Raw genomic sequence first — 15,505 nt, 5'->3', positions numbered from 1 at the left:
TTCCAAGTGATAGATCGCTTTTCATCTTAATTGCCCTACTGAATGACAGATGACCATAAAGACTCAGTTTTGCAATTTTGGGCCTATTGTTTCAAATCATATATTCAAGACATTTGTCTGGTGGCAGAGATCTAAATGAACATACATGACAGTGACATGGGTAAATCCATGAGAAATCATACCCCAAAGCACTCCATATCTAATGTATAGTTTCACTTTTATTTCTGAACTTTGCACTTTGAATCTTGAAATAATAAAAATTGAAAACATTTTTAAATAGTTATTAATAAAACTGAAATAAAGAGGAGGATGGTTTTAAAGAAGATTGAATCATCTCCTCAAATCCTGGCACAACTTTTGTTTTCACATAAACTCAAATTCTAATTTCTTGAAAGAAATCAATTTAATGGCAAGAACCCAATAGACAAATATGTTCTGAAGATATGCAATATTGAATGATGTGCATGCTGTTTATATGCGACATAAAGGGGATGCTTATACTTATTTCTGAATCATTGATGACTATACTGTTACCCAGTACACACTCAAGTAAAAGGTTATGCTTCATTCTGTCTCTTAATGACAAAACGCATCTCAAACAAAGAATGAAAAATTACCAGGTTCTACCACTTAATGCTCATAAAGTGACATATGTTGTTGTTGATCGTGTATTGTCAGATAACTTGTGTACGATCCATCAGATGGGTAGAGGAAAAATCCATGTGTGAATGTGTATAGGCCCCTGGTCTCATTAAACTAAAGAATATGAGTATGGTAGAACAGTGACACGAGGTCAGCTTTAGGGCTTTAATTAGTTATATTCTCTCTCTAAACAAGTCAAACAGCTCGTGTCTCTTCTAGTGACTAAACTTTGTTCTTCTAGTGATTTTGGTGTTGTTGAGTCATTCCAGTCATGTCCAATTCCATGTGAACCCATTTGGAATTTTCTTGGCAAAGAAACTAGAGCAACTTGTTATTTCTTTCTCCAGCTAATTTTCAGATGAGGAAACTGAGACAAAGAGAGTAAAGTGATTTTTACACAGATTTGAAATCAGGTCGCCTATCTGCCCACTTAGCTGTGTAACTGTGAACAATTCACTTACTTGTTTCTACTTATTTAGAAAATGGGATTTTCAGAGTATTTTAACCATACACTGCCAGGATTGTTGTATAGAAAATGAGTTATAGGCTGTAAAGTATCATGGAAATAAGAGATATAATGATAACAGCAAAGTAAAAAATCATATCGTGTTCACATCATGATATTTTGGCTAATCAGGTGAGAATAATGACATCATGTCAGAAACAATAGTCATGACAATAACTGGACATTATATAGCTCTTTTTAAATGCACTTATCTTGTATTAGTTTTCCTTACTGTGACGTGTGTCAGATTGCCTAGCTATTCTGTAAGCTTCATGAGAATAAGATCTATTGTTTCCCTAGGGCTGAGCTCTGCACACATTATTTATTAGTAAATATATATTCCCATTTTTCTTAGATCCCAGGAAAATAATTGACATCTTTAATGGTAACTCACTGTGGTCAGGAGAAAGAACACTGTCTCTATAGTGAGAGGACCTGACATCCTGACATCCTGTGGAACCTTTAGGGAAATTATAACTTCCCTCAGGCTAGGTTTTCTTATCTGTGAAATTTGGGGATTGGAATAGAAGGCTATTGGGTCCCTTCTAGTTGCAGATATATGATTCTGTGATTTTTGAAGCTCATTCTATGGCCATTAAACCTCATTCTGAATCCTTATCAGACTTACACATATTTTTTCCACTGAAATTATGTTTTCACATAAGTTCATATTCTTATTCCTTGTTAGAAGCTAATTTAATGATATTCAACATTCATAGGAAGCTCTGACAATTGATAAAATTGAAATGTACAGAGAAGAGACGAAGTAGAAATGGCCAATTGTATTTTTATCATACTTTGATTGTTTAAGAATTACTTTTTAAAGTTATTTGAATTTTCTACCCTATTGTTATTGAGTATTTATGCAGTATGTTAACCATTGTGTGGAAACATCAATGAGCAGGTACTTGTAGCTTATCATATTTGCCATCTAGTGACTACAAAACTTATAAAGGGATGGCTTTTGTTTTTCTTTCTTATCTCATCTAGTATCATGCACGTCAATCAAGATGCTGCACTTCTTCATCCTTCTCTCTAAAGTATAATTTTCCTATTATTACATATCCTCTGGTCCCCCTCATCACAACTGTTCTGATGAAAATATAGAAATTAATCAAGTTTTTGCATGAAAAAGAAATACCAAAATTATGTCCATTTCAATATTTGCTTTGATTCTATACATTCTACTGGTCATTTAAAAACTAGCCAATTAAAAAAAAAAAAACTTAATCTAATTTTCTTCAGACCCAAGAGGGATTCTGAAATTACTTTAATCAATTAGATTTCATCTAGAAATTCCTGATCATTACCTGTAGATTTTTATTAGCATGAAAAATAGCATGGAATCAAGAAGACCTGTATTGAAGTCCTTAAGCATTCCTTAACATCTCTGTACCCTAATGAATTCCAGGTGAGATGCTAGTTTGCAGTGGTAGAGGGACTTTTCTCCTCTTTCCATTTCCCATTTCCCCATCAAAAAAATATAGGTATATAGACAGACAGACAGATAAACAGACGGATAAATAGAGATGATAGATACATAGATAGAGAGATAAATGGATGAGATAGATGCTAGGGAAAGATACATCAATATACTATAAAAATGACAAACTCCTTGCGCTGTTCATGTCTTCTTCAAGTTGGTAATGAATGGTTCTTTCCCAGAATTTCCATAACTCTTCAAGACTGTCTTGTGTTCTTATCTTCTAATTTGTCTTTCATTTATTTGTGTATAAGTTTTATTTTCTTTTCTACATTGTAAGGTCTCTGAGGGCAAAAGTTAGGACTTCTCATCTTTGAAAGTCACTCTAGAACCATGGCCTGTATTTCAAAGGTACTTAATCATCTCATGTTGAATTATTAAAGCAGAGTTTACTTTTGTTTTGTTGTTCTGTCCTTATCCAACTGTGAATGAGCCCATTTGGGATTTTCTTGGCAAAAATACCGGAATAGTTTGTCATTTCTCGCCTACTCCAGCACATTTTGTAGATAAGGAAACTGAGGCAAACAGCGGGAAGTGACACACAGATTCTAAATGCCTGAGATCAGATTTAAATCAGGAAAAAAGAGCTTTCCTCCCTCCAGCTCAGCCTTTTCACCACTGGACCACCTAGCTGCCTCAGTTTGGGTATATCCCAAAAATAAAGATATCCTTCACTAGAATTACTAGGGTTCTGGCTTCCCTGACACTACCAATTTTCCCTTCATTGCTCTAAGCTATGTCTGTCTATATTTGAGAAGTAGGGATCCCTATGTGCAAAGATGAGCAACATGAAAAAGGAGCAGTGGAACACTTACTTAACTCCTAATGCCCTTGCATGGGATCATATTGCATATGGGATCATAGATTGGAAGCCCGAGGCAACCTCAGTCCAATCCCTCTTAGACTCAAGGAAACTGACACTGTAAGTGATTTGCTCAAGATCACCCTAGGAGCAGGCGGAGTAGGGATTTGATCCTGCATCCTTTAATCCAAATCTAGTTTTCTTTCCATCATCTCATATTGCCTCTCAGGAATGAGCATTTATTGGTCATTTTAAAGACTAGTTTACTTTCAGATTGAGTTTTAAGGTTAAGTAAAAATAGCTCTAAATACATCTTGTTTTTATGTATTACATTTCACTTGTCTGATAAACAAATCACCCATCCATTTCCAGAGAAAGTACATGTAGTCTAGTGATAGAAGCCCAGTGACTCTCTCATCTAGAATTTACACCTAGCCATTAGAGAAAGACATTCCTAAATGATAAATTTCAAAGGAGTAAGTAGGTTGAGAGCATTCTCTACCTCTGACAGAAACTCAGACTTTATTAGAGAACATTTTTCACATATACATAAGTTAGATGCCAAAACAAGGCTGCCCCCACCCTACCCCATATAAAAGCACTCTCAGTTATCTAAGAGATGGCATAAGCACTCTAGGATTTCCAATAAGAGATGTCACTGACTATGGATTCTGACCAAATGGGCACTTCTTCTCATAGAAGGTGTCTTTAAGAGACGCCTGAATCTCTTGGTGCTTTTCTAACTATTAAAAAAGATATGGTTCTAAAAACATCAAAGTTCATGATATTCCTCCTCCCTTGCGTTAGTTTTTCCTTAAACTAAAGAAAACCTTCATAATTTTAAATGGCCATTGACCAGTCAAATAGTCACCACATTTTCAATTTTCCTGTAATACATCATGTCTCCACTGAAGTGAGCTATTACAGCTGCCTGAAAAAGTATTGTTTGATGTCTGTAAGCACAGTCAGCAATCAATAATTTGAAATTTGTACCATTTGTACCTTTAAAGTTCTGGCACATCATTTTTTATTTCATTCAATCTGCTTACTGTTGAAGAAAAAAGGATTTTGAACCACTGCCATGAAGCGCATTTATGTGTGAAACAAGGTTCATTTATATAGTGCAAAGTATATCATTTTGACGTTTATTTGCAATATTAATTGTACCTATTGATTCATTTTTTTCAGAAATTGTAAATTTATTATAAATATCATCACTGGTGACCTTATTTTGGTAATGCTACTCAGTATGCTTGGCTTAAAGAAAGGCATTTTGGGTCAAGTCATAGTTTTTAAAAATTCAGAAATGTAACATATGCTGTAATATTACATTAGAATACCATCATTGGATGTTATTTCAAGGACAGAGTCAGAAAAAAAAACCCTCAATCTTTTAAATGCTCTTTGTCTTGGTCAGTCAATAAATAATTATTAAATACTGACTATGTGTAGAAAATTGTAATAGGAGTTGTGGGGGAAACAGAGTCTTTGCCCTCTAAAATCCGGGGAAAATGAGAATCTCTGTGATTTCACAATCTAGACAATCTCTACAGATTCAACTAATGATGTTTTAACCCTAGCTAACCTAAATGGTTCCTACTAAATGTCAATGAGCAATGTGTGATTTTGGCTAACATGAAGTATATGGGCGGGGGTGGGGGGTGGGGGGAAGTTAAAATAAAAAGCAAAAATACAGTGAGCTTCTCATAGCTAGAATAAAGAGTGTAGGCTGGAGTTTTAGCGCTGAAGAATCCAAAGTGAATTCCTCTGGGAAACTAGAGACTTTTAACAAGAGGTTAGGGTCTCTCATGCCTTCAAAAGGGGATTTAGGGTTTAGGCTGGTCAGACAAGCTTAACGCTGAAGGATTGTTGGCAGCTAGAGAGAAGAGCTGCTGAGAGAAGATAACTAGTCAGGTACCAAGAAACCTGAGGGACAGTGAAATTAAAATCCTAGCCCTGTATTTTAACATGCTTTGAAGAACCAGGGAATTGATTTAGTCTCTTTGCTTTCATTTTCCTAGATTTTTATGAGAATGGAAAATCCCCCATTAGTTTTCTACATTTGTTCCAATATCTTTTATATCGCTCCCCTTTTCTCTGTTTATTCAATGTCACTAGGCCCTCATTACCTGATCTATGCAATAGTCTCTTAATTGATCTCTTCACTTTCACTTTCTCCCCACTACAATGTGTCCTTCATATAATTGACATAATAATCATCCTTATGCAAAGATCAAGTGATACCTTTCCTCTGCTCAAAATTCTTCACTGGCTCCCAATTTCTTTCCAAACAAAGGAAAGAAAAGCCAATATTCTTCACAATAGGACACCAGGGCAGCTAGGTGCTGCAGGGGAGAGAGGATCCAGCTTGATGTCAGAACCTCAGTTCAAAACCAACCTCAGACACTTTCTAGCTGTGTGATCCTGATCAAGTCACTTAACAGTGTTTGCCTCAGTTTCCTCATCCATAAAATGAGCTGGAGAAGGAAAGGGCAAATCACTACAGCATATTTGCTAAGAAAACTCCAGATAGGATCACAGAGTCAGATACCACTGAAATAAATGAACAATAATATGACACTACCCTGCCTATGATAACCTGTATTCAAAAACAAATTCAAACCTTTAAAAGCTATCTGATTCTGGACAGGTCATTTAACATATAAAATGAAGATGTATTTGGAGCTACTTTTACTTAGCATGAAAGTTGGATTTGAAAGTAGCTCTTGGTTCCCTTCATTTTAAAAATGAGGAAGTTGGATTTGCTGACCTTGAATTTCCTCTCCAGATCTAAATATACAATCTTATGATTTTACCTTTCCAACCTTATCTCATATTACTCTTTTCCCTGGATTTCAAGCTTCAACAAAATCGGACTGTTGTCTGGGACTCCTTGAAGCTATCCTGCTGCTTTGTCTTTTTTTCCCCTTTTCTTTTTTTCTTTTCTTTTTTGATTTATTTAATACTTAAATGTAAAAGAAAAAAAAAAAACAAAAGAAAAAATATAGAAAAAAAAAAAAAAAGAAAAACCAACATTGTTATGTGCCCAGCAGAATATCAGGGAAGATTCAAAATATGTAACAATAAATTTCCATTTCAAGAAAGCATATATAATAATAGAAGACATGTATTCATAACTGTCCACCTTTGCTTTCCTGTGTTTTTTTTTTTTTTTTTGGTTGTTGTTGTTGTTGTTGTTCTCTGAGGTGCACTTCTTACTTTATTCTTTCCCCTTTCCTCCTTCTTATCTCCCGCAAGCAGGCTACTGGATAAGCAAGGATATATTTAAGTATATGTGTATATATTCACACTTGCACATATGTGCATGCATATACATACATATACAAACAAAATACACATACATACACATATATCTAAAATGACATTACTATGGCTGACACAGAGTGTAAATTTTTCTCTTGATTGAATCCTTTAAGTGACTTTTTCTGAGTGCTATGTCTTTTCTTGCCGAATTCCTCTTCCCTTAGACCCTCAAACACAGATTTACCTCTTTGATGAAGCCTTGTGGGATAACCCATCAGTGACATTCTTTTCACTTTAAATTTCATGTCATACATTTTGTTCTGAACCTCTCTGGAATACTTATTACAAAATATTGGTTTTGATAGCCATGTGTGTCTGCTTGTCACTCTACTAGGCTGTAAACTATGGCATGGTAGGGAGCATATTTTAAGTACACTTTCTCTTTTGCCCAATGCCTACTCAAAGTACTCTAGATAGAAGAGATATTTAATAATGTCTTTTGAATTAAATAACCTGCAAAAATTCTTTATAGGGTCATTATGAATTAACCTTAAAGGTTCCCTTTTGGGAAATCAGTATAATGTCACTCACTAATAGTTAATCACTAGATTGTTCAAGTTGGAAGTGTTAATGAACATCCTTTAGACCAGAAGTTCTTATAAGGTCTGTGAACTTTATTTCTTTATTCTTGAATTTAAATTCAGTATTTCCTTCAATTACAAATTTTAAAAAATATTTTTTCTGAGAAGGGGTCCATAGTCTATGAAAGGGGTCCTGAAAAAAAGGTTCTGAATCTGAATCTGAAAAAGGTTAAGCTCTCTGGTCCAATCCATTTTTTTTTTTTTTTTGCTTTTGCAAATGAGAAAAATGAGACCAAAAGAGGTTGTGATTTTCTCAATGTGTGACAGCTAGCCATTGCTGATCCACCAAGCTGGTTATGAACAAAATCTTCAATTAGATTAAATATGTCTTCATGCTCTTTTCAAATGCCTAATTCGGCATTCCCATATCTCCTTCCTGTAACTCAGAAGCCTCTCCCTATCCACACATAACCAACACCTTCATGATGGCCCTCTGACTATGCAGAGGGTCCCCATTACAACTAGAATGACAGGTATTGGAACGAATCAGAGTCATAAAAGACCATCACTTGGAAATCTACAAAGAAGAAGGATTAACAGAGAAAACTTTCAAAAACCAGGAGTCACTGCACGGCACAATTGCTCAATAGCTACTTGAATATTTCTGTGGTCTTCCATCTCTATCTCTCTGGCTCACTCTCCCTGGACCATGACTTTGCTTTTAAAGGAATCTCAGTTTGCTCTGATTATCCCTTTCACTATTTATTTCAAAGTACAGGATTATGACCTTGGAATAAATTGGTGAATGACCACTCTGGTGGAGGTGGGCTTACTTCCTACTTTGACTGGGTTTGGAGAAGGAGCTCTTAATCTGGAACAGCCTCAATTACAGATCTGAGAATTTCCTTTTTATTTTGCTGAATCTACCATATCGTCGATTCATTAATATGGAACTCAAGGCATCGTCACTTATACCTAAAAGAAGACTATCCAATAGGCATTTTCTCTTTCAGGCACATCACAGCTGCCTGGTTCTTAGGAACATTAGAGCACTTCAGCACAATGCTTGGGGGTCTTTTCAAACGGTGACATCACCCAAAAAAAGAACACAAAAAATACTAAATAGATCCCCCAAAGGGCACCTGTTTAACATAAACAGAATCTGCTAATAAAAAGGCTCAACTGTGTTGCTTTAAGTTTTTCAAAAAAAACTTTGTTCACACAAACTTCCAAATATTATATTATCCCTCTCTTTTATATATGAGAAAACTGAGACTTCTGAGAGTGATCTCCTCATAATAGACACAGGAAATGAGGCAGGATTCAAAAACCAGTCTTCAGGCTTCAAGTCCATCATTCCTTCCACAAGACAGTAAAGTTTCCTTTCAAGAAACTTAAAGCTTGTGAATTGATATGATCATTCTGGAGAGCAGTTTGGAACTATGCCCAAAGGGCTATCAAACTGGATATCCAGCAGTGTCTCTACTAGGCCTGTATCCCAAAGAGGTCATGAAAGAGGGAAAAAGGACCCACATGTGCAAAAATGTTTGTGGCAGGACTTTTTAGAGTGGCAAGGAACTGGAAACTGAGTGGATGCCCAGCAACTGGGAAATGGCTGAATAAGTTCTGGTATGTGAATGTTATGGAATATTGTTGTTCTATAAGAAACAATCAGCAGGATGATTTCAGAGAGTCCTGAAGAGACTTACATGAACTGATGTTACATGGAGTAGAACCAGGAGAACATTGTACACAACAATAACATTATGTGATGATCAACTGGTCAACTGGGATGGATGTGACTTTTGTCAACAATAAAGTGAGTCAGGCCAATTCCAATAGACTTGTGATGGAGAAAGCCATCTGCATCCAGAGAGAGAGCGAGAGCGAGAGCGAGAGCGAGAGAGAGAGAGAGAGAGAGAGAGAGAGAGAGAGAGAGAGAACTATGGAGACTGAATGTGGATTGAAGCATTTTCACTTTTTTGTTGTTGCTTGCCTTATTTTTTTTTCATTTTTTGATCTGATTTTTCTTGTATAGCATGATAAATGTGGAAATATATATAGAACTGCAAATGTTTAACATATACTGGATTGCTTGCTAAATAGGAGAGGGAGATGAGAAGAGAGGGAGAAAAATCTGGAACACAAGGTTTTGCAAAGGTGAATGTTGAAGACTATCTTTGCATGTAATTTGAAAATATAAAGCTATTATTTAAAAAAAAAGAAACTTATACTGTCATAGGAGAGGACAGCACAGTGTACACTATGACATGATTAAGTGAATATAAGTAATAAATGCACTGTGAGATCTGGAGGGGAAAGATATCAATGTGACTTCTTGGAGGAGGGGGTATTGGAGATGGGCTTTTAAAAATAAGCAGGAATTCTGCATGATAAAGGAAGCAGAATTGGCATTTTAGGCACAGCCTGAGCATGGAAGTGTGAAAACATGGCCCATATTCACATCAGAGAATTGTCCAATTGGACTGGGCCATGAGGTTGTGAACATCACTGAATTCCAGGCAGAGAAGTTTGAGCTTTTATTGATAAGCCAGAATATGAGTAAATGTATGGATGGATAAGAAAGTAAGAAATATTTTTCTGGCAACAGTATGAAAAATGGATTGCAAGGGGAAGAGAGTGGAGGTAGAAAGATCAATAGCAGCCTATTGTAATAATTCCTGACAGGAGATAAGGAAAACTAGAGCTAGGATAGTGGTTAGCATACCATGGGATAACCTAATCCATTAATATGTGTTGATTATTTATAACACTACAGGACAGTAGCCCACCCATGAATATTTGTATTTTTAAAGGAGCAACTCAAGGAAATAGCAAAGGAATCCAAAAGACTAAATATCTAAAGCTTTAATTGTGATTTCTTCCTATTCAACTGGTAGGGAAGTTTTTTTGGGGGTAAATTATGTGGGCATTATTCTTATTTCCCTTATTTTCCCTTTTTCTCTGAAAAGCTAGCTAAATTTACAGGATCATTGATTTGGCCCAGGATGCTAGTGGACCTGGGACAGCTTGTGTTAATCTTGCTCCTCTAACTCCAACAACAAGAGCTATTATCAGTTCAGAGGCGTCTGAACAGATGTGGTACAGTTTGAGTTAACTTTGGCCCCAGTAGATTGACATGACCTGACACCCAGCTGCAGACCATTTCAGCAAAGAAGCATTTATCGTTTGAGCCGGGAGTTTTCCAAGACTTCATCAGCCCTCCTAACGGGCTGCTTTTATCTGAGGGTCAATGAATATGTCGTTATTAAATTAATTGCTTCCTCTTAATTCTCAGGCTTCAAGTTGCCCATTGTATTTGATAATGGAAACGACTAAAGGGACAATAGGATTATAGATTTCAAGTTGGAAGAGACCTAGAGGTCACCTAATCTGACCCCATCAATCTATAGATGAGAAAACTCAAACCCAGAGAGCTTACATTTCCCAAGTTAGCAAAAAGCAGAGCCAGGATTTGACATGAAACCAATGTTCTTCCCACTTCTATGGTGCCTCAGTAGGGATACATAATTAATCAATAGAATCTAATTCTTGCAGTTCAAAAGAACTGAAATCTGTGTGTAATAACCACTGTCGGAAGGTTTGATAATAGACCTTGTTCTTCTAAAATTACTTCTATTTTAAGAATCATAGAATGTTGGAGCTATAGAGGACCTTAGAAATTATCTGAGGCAGCTAAGTGTTAAAGTAACAGAGCAATAGGCCAGGAGCTGGGAAGGAGTGAATTCTGTGTGACCCTGGGCAAGCCACATAACATGCCTGCCTCAGTTTCCTCATCTGTACAATGGGTTTCATAACAGGACCCACCTCCAAAGGTTGTTGTAAGGATTAAATGAGAGAACTTTTATTCAATGTTTTGCAAATCTTAAAATGCTGCTATTGTTATTGCTCAATTGTCTTTTGACCAATGACACAAAGAGTTTACTGAGTTACCTAAATCATTGACAGAAGTAGAATAATACCTGAACTCTACCAATTCCTAGCGCAGAGTACTTTCCACTAAACCACACTTCCTTAGAATCTTTTTTAAAATGCAAATGGTTTGCTCCATGTGCATATATTCCATTCCTGGCAACATCTAAGTAAAAACAAACATATACATGCACAAATAAAGCAACTCCAAACCACCCATTTACCTCTTATATAAAGCCAGTAAAGGAATCCAAAATGATACTAAAGACATCATCCAATAGGGAAGTAGCTTTATTTCCCTCAAAGTTTCATAAGCGTACTGCCAGTGCCAGCAAAACTGAAATTAAGCCTATAAACTTGGTTTTGATTTGTAGATATGTATAGGAAGAACTTCCCTTTTGCCCTGGCTCTCTGAGCCATTCCTGTGAGAAGGCACAATTTAAAAATTTATAAGACTTGTACTCTCAGGAAACAATATGGTTTAAGTTTACAGAATGTCAGCCAGTGTGACCTTTTCATTTTTGCATTTGGAGAGGAGAGCTTGCAAAAGCCTCTTCCCGTCTTCCCTCCTTTTGTGCTCTTTGGATGCCTTCCTTCCCCCATATGCTACTGCAGATGCTACTATGTACTTTACAAAGGAAGCTGGCCCAGTGGAAGTTTACCAGAAAGGGGATGTTTTGGTTAAATGCTGTTCAGATTATGGAGACATTGTCATGTAACCTAAAAGGACATGTCAGCTTCGAATTCCTCCAAGGCACCACAAACAACTCCAAATGTAACTTTATTTTAAGCACTCATTAAATCTAGCAAACGACAACTGGAATGCAGGAAAGCTCATAGATATATAAGATGTGTGTGTTTATGTGGGTTAAATACGTGCTTCAACATAAAACATTTTAGTGCAAAGATTTTCTGTTGATTTTGTTGTCTCAAGAAAACAAACTCTGACAAAGTTGTGTGTGTGTGTGTGTGTGTGTGTGTGTGTGTGTGTGTGTGTGTGTGTGTTTTAATGTTCCTTTCAGGAGAAGTGAGAAAGTATTCAGAAACACATTTAAATAAAATTACTCTGAGGATTGAGAAACAACTTGGAATAATGGCTAAAGGCAAACCTTACAGAAGGCCTGGGTTCAAGGCATTCCTCTCACATCTTAGCCCTGTGACCATGGGCAGCTTTCAGTGACTGTGGTAACTCCAGGATAGGAGTTCTTAACCATTTTTGCATCAGGAACCTGTTTGACAAACTGGTTAAAACGATGAATGCCTCAGAATAATTTGTTTATAGGCATAGAATAAAATGTTTGGATTACAAAGAAAACCAATTATGATTAAATAGAATTTTCAAAATATTCTGCAAAAACATTTAACAGATCGTAGGTAGGCAATCCCTATCTAAAATTATAGTAGAACAGCACTCATCCATGATGATGAAATTACAAACTTAGATTGCCTGCCGTTCCTTTCACCAAAAAATAAAATTAAATTGAAAATTAAAACTTTAAAGTGTTTCTTTCTGATTTAATTTCATTCTTTTTTCTTTCCTTCTTTCTTTCATGCACTTAAGAGGACAGGCAGCCATTCTTTTTTTTTTTTACAAGGAATAAAAATGGATTAATAATTAATATTAGGAATCATATTAAGACAAGTCCAATAAAAACAAGTGTTCACATTAATAAACACAAGAAAAAATCTTTGAAAAATGTATAAATTATGCTAAACTCATTTAAAAGCATTTACATAAATATTATCAGATAACAAATACATACACATATGCATATAGATATGTAAACTAAATCTGCCATTTGTCATGAGTAAGCTCTAGACATGTTCCTAGTTAATAGAGAAGCAAAATAAGGATCACTGCTTTCTCCACAACCCCACTACACTAGGCATGGAAACAAGAGGACTTGAATTCAAATCTCAGCCATTCCTTCAAATGATAGGTTTTTTCTGATGATCCTTCTTACCCTTTCCCTCTTCAAATTATACCCCTCTAAGTTATTGTTAGTGAATTTACCCAGTTTGACTACAGTCCTTAACCATATAAATTACAGAATATTCTACCTCTGAGCCAGTTTACAAAACTGTATGCTGATCTGAGGGTTCATTTCTCCTTAGGCAGCTTTGGGCATTTACTACCTAGTGGCATTTCTTCTACTTCAGTAGTTAACTTTTGACATTGCTATAAATCTTACACTTTCTGGTAGGGGTAAAAATTATATTTTCCTTTGGGAAAGAAATCAACCTTCTTTGACAATCAGTTACAAATCACAAGTTTTTTTCACAGCTTGTTCCACTCAAAGAATCAAAGTGTTTATCACAGCATTTGAAAAAATTGTTTTGGATTATTAAACTCGGGATCAGAAAGACCTGATTCAAATTTTGTCTTGAATTTACTCGATACAAAATTCTGGTCCACTTATAGGAGTTATTTGTTCCTCCTACAACTCCCTATGGATTTAGTTGCTAAATCATTATCAAGTTATTGATCTACTTGGTGAAAATAGTTCCCACATAGAGAGTGTCCCAGGTCTATCCTTTGCCTATGAGTAGATTTTTTTTTTTAATTGATCAAAACAAGGTCTGATTTTTTTCAGGATTTCTTCCATAGCTTTGGAGTCTGTGTATTTTAAGAAGAATATATCCCAGGAATATAGAATTACTTTATTCCTTAATCTAGTCCCTGTCCTCTGGATCTCACTTTCGAGTAGGAGCTATGAAACATGGATAAAGACAACTAAAATAACAAGATAGGTGCATTTATTTCTGTAAGGATGATATGCAGAGCTTTGGGAAGTTAAGCAGTGAGTGAGATCACCTCTGGAAGCCATTGATCCTCTGAACATCTTTGAAATATAAAGATCATTCTAAAAACTTTTGACAATTCTGTGTTTTCTTTGTCTATCACCAGGAAATTTTCCACATTTTTACATTTACTAAGGACTTAAATCATAAAAAATCTACCTCCTTTTTCTTCCTTCTCTTCTTTCCATCCTTCCTGCCTTCAGTTCTCTCTCCCTCCCTCCCTTTTTTTCTTCCTTTCTTCCTCCCTTCCCCCTTTCCCTTCCTTTCCCAAAGTGTACCCTACATTGTGTTAGCCACTGGGTATGAGGGAAGAGACTGGAGAAAAGAATACAAACTTAGTGATGAAAGGAGAGTTTTTTCATTTTTTGTCTCCCCAGAGCCTTACATGATGATTTTGCACATGGTAGGAGTTTAATAAATGCTTGCCAAATCGAACTGAATCACTTAATACTTGAAGGATTTGCAGAGTACATTATCTTATTTGATCATCACAACAATCTTTGCAGAAGCTTCAATCTATTGCTTCTCAGTATCTTTGGGTGAGGTCAAATATATTATCTCCTTTCAACAGATTGATACTATCAAGAATAAAAGATGGGCTAGTCCCATAGTGAAAATGATGGATGACAGTTGTTCCACAGATACCATTTGGATGTCAGAAGAAAGCAAAGACCTCCAGTATGTTGGTGGACTCTTGGGAAGACTCAGATAAGAGTTACAGAAGATGAACTGGTATGGACCAGTTGCAATTAACATCTTTTCAAAGAATATCCATATTAATAAATTGACAGGTCCATCTGAGTATTTTACAAAGAAACCAACAGTCTAGAATTCAAATACCCTTGAATTCTTGTTCATGATCACACAACTCACAAGATCAGAATCTGAATTCAAGTTTTCCTAACTTTAAATACAATACTTTTTTCATTTATAATGGAAAGAGTAAACCTATCTTCCAACAAGTTGTAGCTTTGGGTTCAGAAAATATACTTTGAAAGCACATTTTCTGCAATCATTCTAAACTTGTTTTTGACAAGTGATTTTGTCAAATTCTGAGGTGTTTATTATCAGCCCTCATTATCAGTAAAAAATAAATAGATTTATATTTGTAGAACACTAGCAAACAAACATATCTCAATGAAAAAAGTCCGGATCTTTCTATATTCTATATTCTTAAAGTATACATTCTAATATAGAGATGAACACATGTGAAAGGTATACAAACATCTATACAAAAACATTAATAAAAGACAGAATTGTCAAGTACTGTGTATTTATATCTATGTCAAGGAACATCAAATGGGTGGGGAAGGAGATTCCCAGGAGATAGAACAAGAGCAAAAACATACTGTCTCCACGGGTGCTATTACTGATTTTTAAAGTTAGTGTTCATGGTTCCTTTTGTCCATAATTTGATTGTTAGTACATTTCTTACACCTTCAAACTCAGGAATTATGGCTTTGGAGAATAAAATTCCATGTAGCAGCTAGGGG

The sequence above is a fragment of the Antechinus flavipes genome, chromosome 2 (genome assembly GCF_016432865.1).
Source record: "Antechinus flavipes isolate AdamAnt ecotype Samford, QLD, Australia chromosome 2, AdamAnt_v2, whole genome shotgun sequence".
In the NCBI taxonomy this organism is placed as follows: Eukaryota; Metazoa; Chordata; class Mammalia; order Dasyuromorphia; family Dasyuridae; genus Antechinus; species Antechinus flavipes.
The sequence above is the reverse complement of the archived record's forward strand: the minus strand, read 5'-3'. Positions refer to the sequence as shown.